This window comes from Mus pahari, chromosome 1 (genome assembly GCF_900095145.1).
Source record: "Mus pahari chromosome 1, PAHARI_EIJ_v1.1, whole genome shotgun sequence".
In the NCBI taxonomy this organism is placed as follows: domain Eukaryota; kingdom Metazoa; phylum Chordata; class Mammalia; order Rodentia; family Muridae; genus Mus; species Mus pahari.
The window spans coordinates 103,807,646-103,828,548 of NC_034590.1; the positions used below are offsets into that span (position 1 = coordinate 103,807,646).

The 20,903-nt window shown below is 42.8% G+C and overlaps 1 protein-coding gene across 1 annotated transcript in view; it reads right to left on the reverse strand.

The window, feature by feature from the left end:
• Positions 1-963, reverse strand: part of C1H10orf90 (chromosome 1 C10orf90 homolog) — a 102,107-nt gene extending 101,144 nt beyond the window's left edge. The window contains exon 1 of the mRNA XM_021216109.2: positions 848-963. The gene's annotated coding sequence lies outside the window, so the exon portion shown is untranslated. The remainder of the gene's footprint in view (positions 1-847) is intronic.
• Positions 964-20,903: the final 19,940 nt, after the last annotated feature.

Consider the following 20,903-nt stretch of genomic DNA (forward strand, 5'->3'; position numbering starts at 1 on the left):
CCCTCTTCTGGAGTGTCTGAAGACAGCTACAGTGTACTTACATATAATAAATAAATAAATCTTTAAAAAAAAAAAAGTCCAAAAGTTCTAAGTCCCTTCTGAGATTCATACAATTTCTTCACTGTAATCTCCTATAAAATCGAAATGAAAAAGAAGATCACATACTTCTAACATGCAATGGCACAGACAAGGCCACACCTCCTCATAGTGCCACTCCCTGTGGGCCAAGCATTGAAACACAAGCTATGCACTGTAGCAAACTATTCTCATTCTCTCTCATATTCTCTCTCATGTTCTCTCTCTCATATTCTCTCTCTCATGTTCTCTCTCTCATGTTCTCTCTCTCTCTCTCTCTCTCTCTCTCTCTCTCTCTCTCTCTCTCTCTCTCTCTCTCTCTCTGACTTAGCATAGGTACTTTCCTGGGCCTGCTTAAAGAATAGTCACCTCAGATCCACTCCCTGTAAGTGAAGTCTGGATTTGGCTTCCTATGAATAAGCATGAAGCAAGTGCTTCTTTCAGACTAACCTCACCTAACTCCGGACTGTGGAAACCTGGGGTTCACACTTACCTTCATACTTAATGAATTTAATCTCCTCCTAGCAGGGCTACACAGACTTTAGCTTTGCACACAAAAGGCCAAAGTGACAGCTTTTCTAAGTCCATAGATGTAAGTCAACTCGGGAAACCTCTAGCCTATCATTAAATGATCAGTTCAGATGCTTCCAAGGAGCCTTTGTCCCCCAAACCAGTCCTTCCATGTGTCTGTTCCCCCAGCCCACCGCACTACAGTGGCTACACAGTTGCCTCTCTGGGTCCTCTGCAGCCCCCTTTGGCAGGAGTCACTCACTCAGCCTGGGCTTGTGGAGGTAAGGTTCCCCAGGAGTGCGTTGAACACTGGAAGGCTTGCCACCAGCTCTGGCTTCAGCATCCTGACCCTGTCAGTGCCTCTCTTCTTCTGTAAATGAGAAAACGACTCCCACTCCCTTTCTGGAGTTGATTACTGCCTGGAAAGTTCTTAGCACAAGTGCCTGCCACACAGCAGAAGCTACGAAGCAGCTGCTGCCAATAGGGATAAGAGCTAATTAAATGTTTGCTGAGCTGGGCTGAGTGACAAGCTCTGGGTCTCCAGTGAGGGACTCAATCCAGAGTGTTCAGATGGCATCTTTCCTATGAGACACAGACCCTGTGGGCGCTGGCACAAGTTTGCAGCAGAGACTTCATAGAGAAATGAAGGCGGGACACAGGAACCCATGGTGAGAGGCACAAACTTGCTGTCTCGCCCCTTTCCTTTGCCCCTCTGATGGATGGCTAGGCCTGGCCAGCTTGAGGCTGATGTTGCCTGTGTTGCCTTTTCTTCCTGGGGAGATGTGAACACAGATAGGTCACTGATGAAAGACTAAAAACCAGTGGTTCTCGAGCTGTGGGTGGAGACCCTTTTGGGGTCGAATGACCCTTTCGTGAGGTTCCCATCAGATATCCTGCGTATCAGATATCTACATTATGATTCACAACAGTAGCAAAATTACAGTTATGAAATAGCAACGAAATTAATTTTATGGTTGTGGGGTAACCACAGTAGGAGGAACTGTATTAAAGGGATGCAGCATTAAGAAAGTTGAGGACCACTGGGCTAGAAAATGATCACCCAAGTCCAATTTAGTGAACCAATTAGTTTACTGAACTTAGTTATGGAGAAGAGGTGAGCTTCTGGTTTCCATCTGCGCCCAGAGCTGATCCTGTGCCACAGCGCTCCATACCCAAATATCACAGGGAGAGAGCTGCTCTCCTAGGAGTGCTGACACACCCGTGAGCACAGGTAAGACCACCACTTCTGCTCAAATTCCTGGCCCAAGAGGGACCAGCCCAGACACATCAGGACACAAGAACCAAGGAACAGACAAGGGCAAGAACATAAGCAACAGAAACCAAGGCTACTTGGCAACATTAGAACCCAATTCTCCCACTACAGAGAGCCCTGGATACCCCCAACACACCAGAAAAGCAAGACTCTGACTGATTTAGTCACATCTCATGATGATGATAAAGGACTTTAAGGACATGACTCCCTTAAAGAAATACAGGAGAACACAGGGAAACAGGTAGAAGCCCTTAAAGTGGAAACACAAAATTATTCTTCTTCTTCTTCTTCTTCTTCCTCCTCTTCTTCTTCCTCCTCCCCTTCCCCCTCCCCTCTCTCCCCTTTCCCCTCCCCTCTCCCCCCTCCCCCTCCCTTTCCTCCCTCCTCCTCTTCTCTGGCTGTCCTGGAACTCACTCTGTAGACCAGGCTGGCCTTGAACTCAGAAATCCTCCTGCCTCTGCCTCCCGAGTGCTGGGATTAAAGGCGTGCGCCACCACACCCGGCCATAGCTATTTTCTAAATAGCTGACAGCAGTACTTGCTCATCAGCATTACCCGGCAGCCCTTCCCCTCCTGAACCTTCTCATTAGAGAACACAGCTTGACTATATAACCCATAAAGCCTACTCAAACCAGGGCTGTCCCTGAATACCTGTCACAAGAGGCACTAGTGCTCCGATCCTTGCCAGTGATTGCTCTTACTCAGGACCAAGCTGAACCAGGCACTGTGGATCCATGACCATGAAACGATGGAGCAGAACAATGGAGCTTGAGCCTTTGGTTTGCTCCAGCTCTGTAAAAAGCCACAAAAATCTATGGAAGACCATAGCCAATAGAAGTGCCTAATCTGTGCACATTGTCCATTTCCCAGAGGGTTCTTCGGTGAGCACTGTGTAGGGTCCTCCTCAGACCAGACATAATCTCTTCTATTCATAGATGCAGACATTCCTCCTCTAGACGTGGGTACAGGTGAATGGGGAGAGAGCCTTCCTCACACCACACAGCACAGCAGAGTACCCACTGGCCAGCCACACTTAACTCTCAGACCCCCCTCTGAATGCTGCTCAAGAATCCAGGGGAGGGTCAGGGTGCCCTACTTCCCTGAGTGTGCAAGCATTGTGAAGGAGCTGGCCTGCACTACCCTCTCCTTAGTCCTTTCTTCTGTAGGACCTTATTTTAAAGAAAAGGAGTGAGGTATTGTGGTCTACAAAGTACAGAACATAGAGCTAGAGCCAGGAGGAGCAGGAGTTCAAGGTTATCCTAGCCTACCTAGCAACCATGGAAGTCAGTGTGCACTACATGAGATTATCTCAAAACAAACAAACAAATAGCAAAACACCTGAAAAATCGACTGGAAATATCAGGTGTAAACCTCCAATCCCAGCAGAGGAAAGGCAGAGGCCGGGCGAGGTTAGCCTGATCTATATAGATCGAGTTCCAGCCCAGCTCTTGCTTCACAGTGAAACTGTCTCAAGAAGAAAGTAAAACAAACAAATCGAGGCTTAAACTCAATCAAATTTAGAAGTGGAAGCTCAGAGCCAGAGAAAGGAATTGAAGCCAGACCTACTGATTCTACATGAGTGCACAGCTCCACCAAGCTATGGGGCCTCATAGAGACCAAGTGCCTTCGTCCTGTTCTCTCAACTTGAGACCAACACCTCAGACCAGGGAGTGAAGCCGCAGCTATGCATTCACCAAGCAGAGTATTCTTGAGTCATTCACAACCCTGTCTGACTCTGATTTATCAATCAATCAATAAATATAGTCACCCACTCCAAGTCCCCTGAAAATCCCACAGGTTAGAGGATGGGCCAGGCCCAGAGGTGGTCGCTTAAGGTCTTTGAGTTTCTCCCAAAAACATAGGGCCTCTGAGGGATGAATTAGGCAATCCTACCGTTCCCTTGGCCAGGCCTAGAACCACAGGCACACCTGGGATTAAACAAACACAGGAAGGTAAAACTCCAGAGGCCTGAAAGCAAGGTCAGGCTTATCTTCTCTCCCCACCCAGATAACAGGTAATTGCTTTTTTATCACTTGCACATGGAATTTGAAAGTTAAAACGGAGGATGGCTTGATATCACACTTAACGCTGTGCAGCACACAGATCCTCAAGGGCCACTTCTCCTGAGGACCCCAAGTCAAGGCTCCCAGATCCACTAGCACAGTTTAATGAGGAAAACAGCCAAGGCCTGCCAAAGTGTCAGTCCATCCAATGGGAAGACTTCCTATGGCTGATAGCACATGTGGTAAAGAAGTTGTAAGTTGTCATCAGTGGTCCCAAGGTAGCCTTTACCTAAGGAGAGATGTTTGGGGGAGAGGGGCACATCCCAGGGAAAGAGAATGTCGTTGCTTAGCAACCTGGAAAACCCCTCAGCCCCAACTCTATGGGTTACCTGGCCCATGAAAACAGAATATCTTCCACAGATGGAGCTTCTGATGGCAGTAACCAGAGTAGAGAACTCCCTCACGTGTCAGCCCTGTGGTGCACATGTACGCAGGAGCCCAGAGGCCTCTGATCCTAGCTTCACAGGCCGTTCTCCTGCAAGATTTAGAGCCTCAGATACCCCACTGTTTTCAAGTTTCCCTATGGCTTGGCTCAACAGATGCAAACTCCTTCTTGTCTTACAGTTCTTTGATTTCCCCCCAGCACAGATTGCACTCTTTCATCTGAACTTGATTCCCCAGGGTTTGGCATATTTCTGGAAAAGAAAAAAAAATCACCATTGATCATGTTTATTGAATGTTGTTGTGGGTTGAACCATGTTCCCTCAAAATCCCTGTGTTCAAATACTAGCCCCAGCATGTCAGATTGTGACCCCATGTGGGGAGAGGACCTTTAAAGATATAATCACGTTAAAATGAGGTCTTGGGGCAGGGTGGTTCCTAATTGAATCTGACTAGTGTGTAAGTGGAAAAACTAGAGGCAGAAACACACACATGGAAAATGTCAAGCAGAGGTGCAGGAAGAAGGGGCTGGACATGTAGCTCGGTTGGTAGAGCTATGTTGTCTAGACCAGAGCCCTCAGTTTGAGCCCTAGCAATGTATAATCCGGGCTTGGTGGCACACACCCATAATCCAACACTCAGACGACAGAGGAAGGGTGATCAGAAAGTTTGGGTTACTTAAAAGTCATTCTTGCCTATTTAATGAGTTTGAAGCCAGCCTGGGATACATAAGACTCTATGGCAGCGCATGCCTTTAATCTCAGCACTTGGGGACAGAGGCAGGCGAATTTCTGAATTCAAGGCCAGCCTGGTCTACAGAGNGAGTTCCAGGAGAGCCAGGGCTACACAGAGAAACCCTGTCTCAAAACAAAACAAACAAACAAACAAACAAAACAAAAAACTCTACCTTCAAAACAAACTGATAAGAATAGAGACAAGGTGTTGTTTCTATGAGACAAGGGACCCCAAAGATCACTTAGAAGCCACCAGAAGCTGGAGGAAGCCTGAGGTAGGTTCCTGGACTTGGGAATGAACCAACCTTGCCATCATCTCGAACGTGGGTATCCGGCAGGTTCCAGGTCTGAGTTTGTCCGAGTCTGTCTCAGCCTCCTCGCTTCTGTGGCAGTTTGTCACAGCATCTCTGAGAAGTGTACACTTGGCACCTGTGGTCACAGGTCCTCATCTCCTTTTCTCATTTAACTATTTGACATTTCTGGGAGCTGTGGCTCAGAGAAGCAAACAAATGGATCTAGCGCCCCCTCTGGCCCCCAAGGAAAGGGGTGAGATTTTAACCCAAGTAGCTATGTATCTAGAAGTCCGTACTGGGGACCTTGCCTCTGGCCTCTGCTTATTCTGGGCTTGAAGGAGTTTCCCTTCAGAGTAACCAAAAGCAAAGCCATCTGCTAACTGTGTGGGGAAGCCCCAAAGCCAAAGCATTATGAAACATTTAACATGATGGTGGGAGGCACTGTGCCAGCTGAGCCACCGCCAGAAACTGGTCCTTGCTGATGGGCAAGAGACTCTTGGCTACAGGAAACTGAGCCTGGAGCTAAAGTAGCTTTGAAGTTGATTAAACCTCCAGGGTTCCAGAGAGCACGAGGCTGGAGGAAGCCCCCACAGTCCAGACACTGAGTAGAACAGTACGAGGGAACCCTGATGGCTTTTTGGAACACTTGGGAAAGGCTTTTCACATTGGAATTCTCAGAAATCCTATTCTAATTAGGAATAGGGCATCTAGCAGGGAAAACAAACCTGTCATGAATAGAATAGCAAATCCCTGCCAGATCTGTTCTGTGGTAGAGAGGCTGATATTGGTGTAACTAGGGGTGTGTGTATGTGTGTGTGTGTGTGTGTGTGTACTATGTAGGGATTCTTAATTGCTCACGGAGCCTCTTCAGTCAAACTTCATGGCAAGACAAAGGTTTTATTCAAAACAGTCACCTCCAGCTACTGTTCTTATTTAAAATTCAAGGGGATGTCAATAAATACACACATCTTGCGGTTTTCTTCTCTTCTAATCATACAGGCTAAATAGTATAGAGATCAATCCATTCCATAACTAGAATACCCACAAAATGGCTAAACATTAAACTCTGAGGGAAAAAAAAGCAAAATAAACAATGCTTTTTCTGGTGATTTCTATGAAAACAGACAACATTTCTAAAAGCAACATATTCTAAAAGTCTTAGCAAATACTTGTTAAGTGTATTATATGACTTATGGATTTGGGGAGAACTCATTATAAATAATGAGACTCAGTGTAGTAAATCATGAAAAGCCAAACAAGATGTAAGAAGCAGGGAAGTAAGACCACAGGACCTGCCAGCATAGTGAGATCAGAGAGTGAGAGATGGGCTAGAGAGATGTACAGCAGCTAAGGGAGCTTGCAGCTCTTTCACAGGACCTGAGTTCAATTCCCAACTCAGGAATCCTCAAGTGCCTGAAACTCCAAATCCAGAAGATCTGATGCCCTGCTATGGTCTCTACAGGCACCCACACATATGTGGGTATATATACACATATGCATACATTAAAAAATAAATAAAAATTTAAAAAGAAAGTGGGACTCGTTGACCTAGAGTCAAACCAATCTACAAGGGACAATAACTGTGAAGAACAGCAGCATTCAACAAGGAAATACCAAGAGAAAACAAATTAACACTAGCAACAAAGAGCCAGCCTATCTGAAAACACATCTGAAATGAAATACGCATGACCTATATTTAAAGTGTGGTAAAATCATACCAGAGGAAATGAAAGAAAAACCAAACAGAGGAAGTGTGACACGTTCCTGGATGCAAAGGGAACTGCTGTAAATTCATTCTGCCCAGATTAACTTATCTAAGTCTATATTTGGTCCATAAATTGACAATCTGATTTGTGAATGTATGTGGGAAAGAGAACAACACATTGGGAGAGTCAGGGTTGTTTTAAAGATGTATAGGGATGGCTACACCAAAGCTGACTTCACAGTGGTACTGGGTAAAGCAAGCCCAGGAAGAGGTAGACAGATCAGGGAAATTAAAAAGGGAACTTTAAAAAAAAACAAAACAAAAACAAAACAAAACAAAAAAAACTTAGTTTGTGAAAGAGAGGTCTCAAGCCAGAGAACAGAGCAGCACAGAGAGCAGTAGTCAGTTTAGGAATAAGATCATGCTGATGCCGGGCGTGGTGGCGCATGCCTTTAATCCCAGCACTTGGGAGGCAGAGGCAGGCGGATTTCTGAGTTCGAGGCCAGCCTGGTCTACAGAATGAGTTCCNAGAGGCAGGCGGATTTCTGAGTTCGAGGCCAGCCTGGTCTACAGAATGAGTTCCAGGACAGCCAGGGCTACACAGAGAAACCCTGTCTCGAAAAAAAAAAAAAAAAAAAAAGATCATGCTGTAGTCTACATTTATTTATCTTTAATTTTTATTTCATGTGTATGAGCGCTTTGCCTGCATGTGTGTCTATGCACCATGTGTATGTCTGGTACCTGCAGAGCTCAGAGGAGGAAGTCAGACTCCCTGGAAATGGAGTTATAGGAGTTTTAGCTGGGACTTGAACCTGGACCCTTTGCCAGATGAGTTAGTACTCTAAACCACTGAGTCATTTCTCTAGCCTCTTGTTGTCCATTTAAAGCCACACTCAATGTTATATTCTAAATGGTTAAAAATACAAAAATAAAGATGTAAAAAAGGAACTTGGAATAATACAAGTGTTTGTTCCTGGGCTTCTTTGTTTGTAGTGATGGTTGGGGCCTTCAGTGCTTGCTAGCTGACTCCACCCCAACACAGAAGAGCATATGAATAATACTAGATGATATTGCCACTTCAAGAAGCTATGAAAGATTAATAATTGGACTATGAAGTAATGAGTCACTTTCATATAACAAATAGTACTACATGTGAAATTATAAACTGAGCAATCGACTGGAATAAAATGGTAAAATCTGAAGCATGAAAGTAACCCTCACAACTCTATCAGCATAAAATGCTTTAGAAAAGTGAACAAGGGCCTGCAGTATGATACTAAACCATAAAAGGATGCCCAGAGCTGTTTAACAATTAGAGACCTTCAAACAGTAAGGAACATGGTGGAATGAGGCTGGTCTATCAGAAGATACCAAGAGACAAAAAGGACAACACACAGGTTGGGGCTGTCACAAATCCTATATCTGATAAGGGTTTGTATCCATTGTGTGTAAAGATCTCTCCCAACTCAACAATAAAATGGCTAGCAAGCCATTTCATTCGCTACAGCAAGGGAGCTTCCGTAGACATTGACTGACAAAGATCTATGACATAAATGAAAGCCACAGTGCTGCTGGGCCTGGTGGCATATGCACATAATCCGAGTACTGGGGAGACAGAGACAGAGGGATCACCATGAGTTCAAGGAGGCCAACCTGGGATACCAGAGAATAAAAACAAACAAACACAAGGAGATTCCACTGCCTCCTATTGGGCTTTTCCCTAGAGTATCAAGTGTTGGTAGGATATAGGGAAATGGGAACCCTGTGCATTGCAGATGGAACATTACGGGTGCAAATGCTGTGGCAGCTTGGCAGCTCCTCAAAGAGTTAAACACAGAATTGCCAGGTTCTCAGAGATGCTCAGAAGGCACTTTTACCAGAACTGTCTACACAGGCCAAGACTAGAACCAGCTTACAGTCTGTAAGCGAGGATACGTAAGCAAACTGCTGTGCCTATGTGCAAGGGACTACCACTTAAGCATTAAAAGGGATGAAGTACTTACTACCTGCTACACTGTAGGTGAACCTCGAAAACAGGATGCTGGAGACGAGACTGGTACCCGACTCATTAAGTCAGATGATAACTCCCCCCTTATACAGGGCACCCAGACTAGGTGAGTCCCTGGAGAAGAGAAGCAGGCTCATCATTTTCAGGGACTGGGAGATAGGGGATGACTGCTTATGAATGCAGAGCTTTCTAGGGGAATAATGAGGATCTTCTGGATCTAGAGAGAAGCAGAGGGTGTATGACACTGCTGGACAAACTGCTTAAAATAATGTTACGTGAACCTCACCTCAGTATGCAAAGGAAAGACAATTTGTTTTTCCCATACCCTCCATGACCACAGCATGCTAACATACAAGTTTACACACACAAGCACAGACATATACACAAATGCCATGTGCACACAGTCAAATATAACATGTGCACATTTACAATACATATACCATGTATTATATAAGCCAGGGTTCTCTAGAGTCCCAGAACTATGGAATGTCTTCTATATATTAAGGGAATATATTGTAATGACTTACAGTCTGTAGTCCAATGAACCCAACAATGGGTAGCTGTGAATGAGAAATCCAAAAATCTAGTAGTTGCTCAGTCCCACCAGACTAGTTGTTTCTGTTGGTCATCTGTATAAGCTGAAATCCTGAAGTAGTAGGTTCCAACAGATGTGCTGGCAAGTGCAAGCAGGCAAAGATTGAGTCTTCCTTCTTCCAAAGTTCTTATGTAGGCCTCCAACATAAGGCGTGGCCCAGATTAAAGGTGTGTACCACCGCGCCTGGATTTGTAATTTTCTCTGTCCCAGGCAGGTCTTGAACTCAGAGATCTGTTTGCTTCAGTATCCTGGCATTAATGGCATACACTACCTTGCCTGAGCCTAAGCTTTTTATGGCCACTATACCTCAAAATCACCGTGTCAAAATCCAGGTCAGAGCTGGGCAGTAGTGGCACACACCTTTAATCCCAGCACTTGGGAGGCAGAGGCAGGTGGATTTCTGAGTTCAAGGTCAGCCTGGTCTACAGAGTGAGTTCCAGAACAGCCAAGGCCACACAGAGAAACCCTGTCTCGAAAACAAACAAACAAACCAACCAACCAACAAACAGACCCAGGTCAGAAGCCTCTGGATCACAGGTGAGCCCTCAGTTTCTGGATTGCAGTCATTCCAGATGTAGCCAAGTTGACAACCAGGAATAGCTATCACATACCACATACATACAAAACACACAGCACAAGTGTGTACATATATCCAAATGCCACACACAAGCACAATCTATTCACACATACCACACATGTGCACCTTCACAAAAGCACTCCAGTTCCAGAGAATCTGATTCTCTCTTCTGACCACCAAAGGTGCCAGGCACCACATAGTGCACACATGTACACATAGACAAAAAAAGTATAGACATACAATTAAAATAAATCTTCAAAATGCACATTCCTTGTGACCATCACTTACAAGACATAATTCCGCACAAGCCTTAAGGTCCTTAGGTATATATGGCCACTGGTGTTTTATTTGTTTACAAAGTGAGACTTTTTAAAATTTTTTTGGGGGGGGGGGCTGGAAAGACAGCTTAGCGGTTAAGAGCACTGACTACTCTTCTGAAGGTCCTGAGTTCAAATCCCAGAAACCACATGGTGGCTCACAACCATCTGTAATGATGCCCTCTTCTGGTGCATCTGAAGACAGCTACAGTGTACTTAGATATAATAATAAATAAATCTTTAAGCTGGAGCAAGCAGGGCCAACTGGAGTGAGTGGGCCAGCCAGAGAGAGTTGGGCTGACCCAAGTGAACAGAGGACCTGAATTCAAATCCCAGCAACTACACGATGGCTCACAACCATCAGTACAGATACCGTGTACTCATATACATAAAAAAATAATTTTTTGGTGTTCATATACATTTATTTTAAATTTCAAGACATTGTTAATTATTATTGTTATTGTTATTATTATTTTACATCCAACTGCAGTTTCCCTTCCCCCTTCTCCTCTCAGTCCCCTACTTGCCCTCAGTCTGGCAATGTTTGTTGCTGGTTATGTTGAGAGCCCCAGAGAAGAAACTGAATAACCAATTTGTCTCTAATTGCCCTTGAACACTCTTTTACACCTCCCATAAATTCCATAGACATGATTTGTATCAACAACCGCACAAGCAATAAAAATGTACACGTATATTAATCTACACTGTGATGTATAGTGTGTGGCTTCACAAAGTGGATATAAGCAAGTCCAGTCACTCCCATGTCACACTGCTCAGCCTTCAGCAGGCCTGGTCTGTAACTCTTCAGACTTGCCAGCTCTGGCTGGTGACAGAGAGCCAAGCATCTCTCCAGCTCCAATTGCTCGTCTGAAAAACCAGATGATTGTCATACCTGCCTCAGACAGTTATGGAGAGAACACAGTGAGTCCTTTCAGATAAAGCACTTAACATCAGAGCTGGAATATTTTACATGCCTGCAAATGTGAGATGTCATTAGGCTCTCAACGGTTGATATTTGGAAAGGAGAAATAAGTAATTGAAATGTTCCTGTACTTCCAGTTAAAGAGGGCTGTGCAGCGGTGGGCAGGGGTACCATGGGGAAAATCCATGGGAATTCTGGGTCCACTTTACTCTCACACTCTGACCTTACAGAAGCTAGAAACCGACCCATCCCTTGAGACCAGGACAAGGGCTCACCCCTGATACTGAAAGCTAATGTGTTTTCCCTTGGTGGTCAGATTCATCTTCTACACACCCCTGCTATCTCCATTAACACATATGCTTACCAGTTCCCACTGTTTGTTCCCTGGAAAATAAACTGTTGGAAAGGAAAATCAATTTTCATTAGCAATGCCATTACTTTCAGGAAAATCCTTTCTCACATAAAAGTAGAAAGGACATTCTGAAAACTGATATCAACTTGACCTTCCTTGAAGGACTCAGCACACTGCTGACTGAAGCCTCCTCGATGTCACCTTACACAGGCAGTGTACCAAAGTCACAAGAAGACAAATCACCAGCAAGGAGGTGTCACAGATGTGACAGGTGGGTAGCTGGGGCTTTAGCAAACAGGACAGGCCTTAACTAGGGGTGGTGCATCTCAATTCAGCTGACTCAGCTCAGTTCAACAAAAGTCTGGGGTTTTCAAATCTGGTTTTTAAATTCTCTTGGGGCTGGGGAGATTGCACAGTGATTAAGAGCACTTGCCAACCTCACAGAGGACCTGAATTCTGTCACCAACACCTGCGTTATGGCTTACCATACCATCATCTGCAATTCCAGTTCCAGGGGATCTAGTACCCAGTTCTGACCTCACAGGTACCAGGCACATGTGTGATACACACTTATACATACATGCAAGTAAAACACTCAGATACATAAAATAAATAAATCTGAAACAAAATGTTAAAAAAACCTCTTAATCTGAATATTTTGAGAAATCTTCCACTTTAAAAATATTTTCAATAAATCCATAGCAAATGCCAAGAAGTCTTTAAGTTCAATTAAATATTTCTGGTCCTTGAGGGACCCAGAAATTATATTACTTACATAACATATTTTTGCAGTTTGAAATGGTACATGGATGTGTGTGTCTTGGGAAAACTATCAGCTGGGACTTTGAGTGATGGCCAGTCCATGCTGCAATGAGAGGTGGCTTCCTTACCTCTGGCTGACCTGCCTACCACAAAATGGTCCTGATGAGAGTCAACACATCAGAAACAGACACCATGGGACACATTCTTCAGCCAGGAAGCACATGCTAGGGAGTTATTTTACATTTGCTAAAACACACAACAGAATGTGTGACTCCCTGAGTCTCTGCTTGGTCAGTCGAACTCTCGGAAAGATTATCCATAGTAGAATAAAGAATAATGGTTTCAGGCAGAAGAAAACTATAAAGCCAGGACAGAATTGATTTTTCCTAAGTGAGGTGAATGAATAATTGTATAATTCACAGCTGAGAGAGTTACTCTGAAACCCATTCCATCCCAGTGGTGTGGTGATTCTGCCTGGCTTGTTGATCTCCACCAGGTACCACCAGTGGGGTGGGGATCTATACACATCTGGTGATTTTTTTTTTCCTTCCTGGTCAGTACAGATGTGGGGTAAAAGATGCTAAAGTCAACTTATAATATAGATTTCCTCTCCCTGGTATGGGTACGTGGTTTTAAAAATGACCATCATTTTTTGAAGAAGTAAATACTGATCCATGTGAACTATCCTTACAAGAAAATAAGGGACATCTTGTTTAGAAGGCTTTACCTAACACTCTACTCCTGTGCCAGGGACTCCTAACACTTTAACTCTGTGTCCCTTGTCTCTCAACCCCGCTGATTCTCTCTCCCCTGATGGCAGATAACTGTCCTGTACAAATCCTGGAAGAGGTAAAATTGAATTCAACCCTATAGGTGGAACAACAATATGAACTAATCAGTACCCGCAGAGCTCGTGTCTCTAGCTGCATATGTAGCAGATGTCCTAGTTGGCCATCATTGGGAAGAGAGGCCCCTTGGTCTTGTAAACTTTATATGCCCCATACAGGGGAGTGCCAGGGCCAAGAAGTGGGAGTGAGTGGGTAGGGGTGCAGGGCAGGAGGAGGGTATAGGGGACTTTGGGTATAGCATTTGAAATGTAAATGAAAAAAATATCTAATAAAAAAATTTTAAAAAAGAATTCAGTTGGTCCTCCTGCTGTGAAGGCCAATGCTTGGATCCAACAGATCTTAGAATATGAATATGTGAAAAAGAACTATGCTAACCATGTACAGTCTTTCCTGTCATCTTTCCCTAAGCAATTCACTGTATTCATAGACCTTGTACACCACATGGGTATCAAGTACAATGTGTTTGGGCTACAGGCAAACGCTTCACCTGTTTCTATTAGGGATTTGAGCAATCTGGACATGGGTATTGTCTTAGTCAGGGTTTCTATTCCTGCACAAACATCATGACCAAGAAGCAAGTTGGGGAGGAAAGGGTTTATTCAACTTACACATTCCACATTGCTGTTCATCACCAACAGATGTAAGGACTGGAACTCAAGCAGGTCAGAAAGCAGGAGCTGATGCAGAGGTCATGGGGGGATGTTCCTTACTGGCTTGCTTCCCCTGGCTTGCTCAGCCTGCTCTCTTATAGAACCCAAGACTACCAGCCCAGAGATGGTCCCACCCACAAGGGACCCTTCCCCCTTGATCACCAATTGAGAAAATGCCTTACAGATGGATCTCATGGAGGCACTTCTCCAGCTGAAGCTCCTTTCTCTGTGATAACTCCGGCCTGTGTCAAGTTGACACACAAAACCAGCTGGTACAGGTATCCTCATGACCATGAGTAGGGGTGGGGAGGAATACCACAGCATAAAACAAACCAACAAGCCTCTCCTTTTCTTGCAGTTCAGTACACAAAATGAAAAGTCCATGACTGATATCACATTACCCTACCCCTCTCGATTAATAACTCTCTCTAACCATAGTTAATTCTTATTACACCTTCGTGTTATGTTAAAGAAAGTGTCCTGGGGACATGAAAACATGAAACTTGAGTTGTGGTAAAGAAATTTTTAGAATTATTTGCTTAGTCTGACCAATTATGCAACAGCTACTTTAGACTCAACTCTACATATTGCCCAAGATCTCTGGATGGCAGTCAAGCTTGGAGGCAAGGGCTAGCACAACATTTATGTAAAGCTCTCGCCTTATTAGAATACTGACCTCTCTGCATCTCTCTCATTGGCAAGTCCATTCTTTGAAGATCCTAAGGTTAAGTATGAGGATTAGCCAACATCACAGTGCAACACTCAGCACAGGCTGCCCCTTTCCCTCCCCTCCAGGGTGGAAGGCGGGAGGTTGAGGTGATGACTTCTTTAGGATAGAGTAGTTTTTAGGGGGATTCATAGGAGTTTCAGAGCCAACAAGATCTGATTGGTGAGCAGAATGTTTCTGCTCCAAGTGTACCCTAGTTATCTGTCTTGTTCCTATGACCCAACAAGGAGCAATTTCAGGGAAGAAAGGTTTGCTTTGGCTTGTGCTTTGAGAGTACAGCCATGATGGAAAAGACAACAAGATGGAAGGAGCAGCTCATGGTTGTGGAAGCAGGAGTTTGGAGCTGCTGTGTCAAGAGACACAGACAGAACAGGAAAGACGGCCAAGCTATGAGCCTCAAGGCTTGCCATTCAAGACACCCATTACCTCCAGCTAGAATCCAGCTTCTAAAACAGTGCCACCAGATGGAAGCTGTAAGGGCCATTTCATATCCAAACCATGTCACACATCTGTCCTCATCTGTGAAAGCACGCTGGCTGTCTGGGTTGGGTTCCCACCTTCTTGACTAAGAAAGCATGTATTAAGAAAGCATATTTAACAAAAAGATCAGAGACTTAAAAAACATATTTTTTGAAGGACCAAGATGGCTCTAATGACTTTAAGTCATTGCTTTGGAACCCTAGAGATGGAACATCATGCTTTTTATCTCCCCCAACGAAATATAATCAATGCATGTATATATGTGTACACACAAACACACACACACACACACACACACATATGTGGCACAAGGAGACTCAGAAAGGAACAAAAGAGGACAAGCTAGAGGACCCATGAGATGACAAAGTGATACGGTTCCTTTTGGCTCCTGTATCTCAGACCTGGAGCTGCACAAACAGTAGCCTGGAAATGCTAAAGGGTGGAGATTATTTTTAAAGTCCCCCAAAGCCTGCTCCAGAGATCAGATCAGAGGAGATTCACACTCACTAGACAGAAAGCTTTGAAAGGGTAAGTACAGCCTTACGACCATGGAGGGTAATGTGGCCTCATGCTTCACCAGTAGCATGGTATAGCAGGAAGCCAGGCCAAGCAGAGAACTAGAACTTTTACCAACAATGTGGCCACCACAGGCATGAGCTAAAAACAATTGAGGAACATGAACTTCCAGTCACTTGGCATGAATGAAGTACCCTGCTCCTCCCCACTGGGGTGGTACCCACGGTGGCCATTATGGAAGTTTAACACTTAACAAGGCCATCTCATGCCTGTGTTGTAGAAATATGAGCTATAGCAACAAGCTACTCCAGTCAGAGGAATGTCAGAGAAGGTTCAATGGGCAGACAGAAGAATGATAATTCCTATTGCCCAGCCATGAGGAGCCCTCTTAGGAACTACAGAACCCACATGAAAAGCCTGGACTTCTACCTATCCCTGACAGATATAAGATAGCACCCCACATTTCCCAGGCAAACACACTGTCAGAAGAAGTCAACTTCAGCAAAGGAGGTTTTAAATAAGACTCAGCATTTCATACCAAGATGAAAATACACAGATTTTAATAGGAAAAAAAACAGGGGTATAAAATGATGATACCTAAAAAAAAAAAAAAGAATCATTCAAAAAGCTATATAAAGTTATTTGAAAACACTTAAGATTTAGTGGTATTATTTTGAAATGTTAAAGTAACCGACTAGGATGAAAATTTTAAAATTGGGTTGGTGAAGATGAATCAGTGGTTAAGAGTACTTGCAGCAATTTTAAGGACCTGGATGTGGTTCCTAACACACATCGGATGTCTCACAACCACTTGTAACCCCAACTCTAGGGTACCCTATACTTCTGGCCTCTTCAGGCGCATATCCTCGCATGTATTTACTTCCCCCCAGCACACACAGACACATAAACACATGCATAGTTTAAAATAAAATAAATCTTTTAAATAAAACAAATTAAAAACAGAGAGAATAGAAAAGATACTTGATTTCAACCATTATAGATCAGAAATTATGCTTAACATAAATGGTCTAAATGCATAAATTAAAACTTAGAATTTGGCAGAATGTATTACAGAAAGTGACACAACAGTTTGTCGCCTACAAGAAACGCATTTGATTTATTTTTAAAAAAAAGTTATTATTTTGAAGAGTTGGTATTTTGAATGTAACAATAAACTTGACAAACTTCTAAAAAATAGAGAAGAAAAAGAAACTGTCAAAATCAGTAACAAGGTGTAGTATACTCACAAGCCCACTGGACGTTAAAAAGACAATTAACAATTAGAATGCTATAAACAATTCTGCAAACATGAAGCACACCTACAGACCCAAAAGACAACTAGAGAATCTCATAAACTACACAGAAAACCTTGACAAACTGAAACAAGACAGTCAACTCCTTTCAGAAACAAATTCCTAAAACCCATTTAATGTCAAATACATAATTGACTATCCTTATAGGCACTCAAGGAATTTTAAAGCTCACAATTTATTCTTTTAAACAAATATCCCCATGACCATATTGAAAAATTCTACCATGCACTTTAAAAAAATTTTAAAACTAATTCTAAATAATTAATAATTCTAAATAATTTCATCAAAACAGTAGAACACATCTCTCCCATTTTATTAATCTACTATCATTACCCTGTGTACTGGCTAATTTTGTGTCAACTTGACACAGGCTGGAGTTATCACAGGAAAAGGAGCTTCAGTTGGGAAAAATGCTTCCACGAGATCCAGCTGTAAGGCATTTTCTCAATTAGTGATCAATGGGGGAGGTCCCCTTATGGGTGGTGCCATCACTGGGCTGGTAGTCTTGGTTCTATAAGAGAGCAGGCTGAGCAAGCCAGGGGAAGCAAGCCAGTAAGGAACATCCCCCCATGACCTCTGCATCAGCTCCTGCTTCCTGACCTGCTTGAGTTCCAGTCCTGACTTTCTTTGGTGATAACAGCAGTGTGGAAATATAAGCTGAATAAACCCTATCCTCCCCAACTTGCTTCTTGGTCATGATGTTTTGTCCAGGAATAGAAACCCTGACTAAGACACTCTGAAATACCCAAGCCAGAAAGATGCATAAGACAGAATGCTGCAACCCAAACTCTAATGAATACAGCAAAAAGACTCTTCAGGACTTGTTAGCAAATGGAATTCAGTAATATGTTAAAAGACATTTGTGGCCAAGTTGGATTCATAACAGAAGCACAGGCTATATGCCCATATTAAAAACTCAGTGTAACCTAGTATAGTTGAGGCTAGAAATAATCTCATTATCCAATCAATGGAGAGAAAAACAATTTTACAAATTGAATGCTCCTTTGTGAAGACACTGTTATCAGAAAAATCTACAAAATGCTTTAAACAACCAATGAGTAACATGCATAATGAAAAACCGAACATTCACTGATCAGGAATGTTTCTACTATTCTTATTCAAGATAATATGGGAAATTCTCACCAATGTAGTGGGGCAAGAAAAAAAAATGGATGTATCATGAAAAAGAAATAGGGCTAGGGATGTGACCCAGTGATAGGATGCATGCACATAAGTCCTTGTTTTGATCCCCAGCATAGAAAGGGAGGGAGGGGAAGAGGAAGGAAAGATCCTACCTTAGGATGACACAGCTTTCCATGAACTCACAAAATCTTTTCTGGAACTAATGAGTGAATTCAGTAATGTTGTAAGACAAAAATAAGCAGACGAAAACTAATTCTATTTTGATGTATTGGAAAGAACTCAAGGCCCCCCAAAATTCAATAGCATTTCCAGTTGCTCAAAAGGATATAATTCTTCAGTCTAAATCTAACAAAGCATACAATGTGTGTATGTGTCTTGGAAATTATACTCCTAGATACTTCTCTCACAGAAATATGAGCTCACAAAAGACCTGTGTCTGAGTATTTCCAGCAGCTGAATTTTCAAGGGCAAAAAGCTTGAAGCATCCCAGATAGCCAGCAATGAGCAAAAAAACCCTGTGGTGCATCCAATTGTGGAGCCCACTCTACAATAAATAAGAAGTAAACTACACCACAACCCGGATGAATTCCTTAAGAAAATGCTGGGTGATGAAGCTACTCCCAGAGGTTATGGGCTGTATGATTTCTCCCTTCTAACATGGAGAACAGATAGGTGTTCATCTGGGGTTAGGAACATAGGAACAGCAGGAGGGGGTCTGCACTGCATGAATTTATAAGGTCAACAGGAGAGGGTGCTACCTGGGATGTGACTATTCTACCCTGACTATATCCATGGCTATATGTAGGTTATGAAACTATTATGTTTCTCTGTAAGATATTATGATTGCGGAAGGGGTATGGTAGATAAACAATACATGGGATCTGGTGTATCGGTTCTTAAACTTGCATGTGAGCCTACCCTGGTCTTAAATGTTTAACCAGTTTAATTAAACCAAGTACCAATGCTACTATTGGTTTTTTTAACTAGAATTAATATGCCTTTCCTCTGTACTTTTTCCTCAGGGCATCAGGTTAAGAGATAGAAGATGGGTCAGTCTTAGAATCAGACAGTTTGGAGCTTAAGTCTTCACTCTTTATATACCAGATGTAAAATGCAGAGTATGCCATTAACCCTAGCAAAAGAGGAATAAATAAATCTACTTCAAAAAAATCATCCCAAGGTTAGAGAGAATATTTGCAAAGTGTGCATAGGAGCCTAGAGAATATCAGACACTTTTGTAACAAGTAACTGCTACCTTTACCTCTGTACGGACTCTGTCCACTGCTTGTGACACCATGGACGATGGTATTTATGTTCCTTTATACAGAATTGTAAGTTTTAAAAGCAGTGTTCTAGGCTTTATTCACCTTTTCCCCTAGGGCTGTCTTTTACAGGCTAGCTGTCTCAGAAGTACATGCTGGAACAAATTCATGGTATAAAGTAGCCATGAACTGGACAGGTTATATTTAGGAATCTATCTATCTATCTATCTATCTATCTATCTATCTATCTATCTATCTATCTATCTATCATCTATCTATCTATTTATCTATCATCTATCTATCATTTATCTATCATCTATCTATCATCTATCTATCTATCTATCTATCTATCTATCTACCTGTCTATCAATCAATCATCTATCTATGTGTGTGTATGTGTATCTAATTCGATCTGAGGCTAGACCAAATCTGTAAACTCTAGCTGGTAGGACACAACTTGAAAATGCAAAACCTGACCATTGCCCTGCAGTCTAAAGATGCTGCCCATTAGCCTTTTCATCTCTGCTGTCACACAACTTAACAGCTTGACAATCAATGTGGAAGCAGTGTGTCTCAGTAGAGATCAGGGATGAAGGAAGAAGACTTGAAGCTCCTACTATACCACCAGAATACATCACCCACTCTCTGTAAACCTGTTTCACTGTGTGTATGATGAGGATAAACTCAGTATCTACATCTTAATTAAATTAATTTATTTGTTTATTCATTCATTTATTTGCAGGGGGAACACACATGCCATGGTGCACATGTGGAAGTCAGAGGACAACTTTTAGGAGTCACGTCTCCTTTTCTATCTATGTGTCCCAAGGATTGACCTTAAGTCATTAGACTTGGGGCTGGTAAGATGGCTCAGGGGGTAAGAGCACCCTACTGCTCTTCCAAAGGTGCAGAGTTCAAATCTCAGCAACCACATGGTGGCTCACAACCATCCTTAACAAGATCTGACTCCCTCTTCTGGAGGGTCTGAAGACAGCTACAGTGTACTTACATATAATAAATAAATAAATCTTTTTTTAAAAAGTCATTAGACTTGGCAGGAAATGCCTTTAGCTGAATTCTGCCATCCCTAATGCCTAGATTTTCAGGTAATTGTGATAATTAAATAACAAAAAACAATTAGACACTTAGCATACCATTGTAGTGCAGTGAGTAGAAGGAGATATTTTCAATCAATTTTTAAGGGTCAAGTCGATATCTGCCTGGGTTATGGGATAAACCTTGACCCTGCCTCACATCATCAATGCAAATTGATTACAGAATCCTGATAGATCCACAGAAGAAAGGCCAGATGCTAATACTTCTGGAAGAAAATGAAAGGGGAGGGGATATTGTCATCACTTGGGGGTAGGTATAGATTTCCTTTAATGAATACAAAAA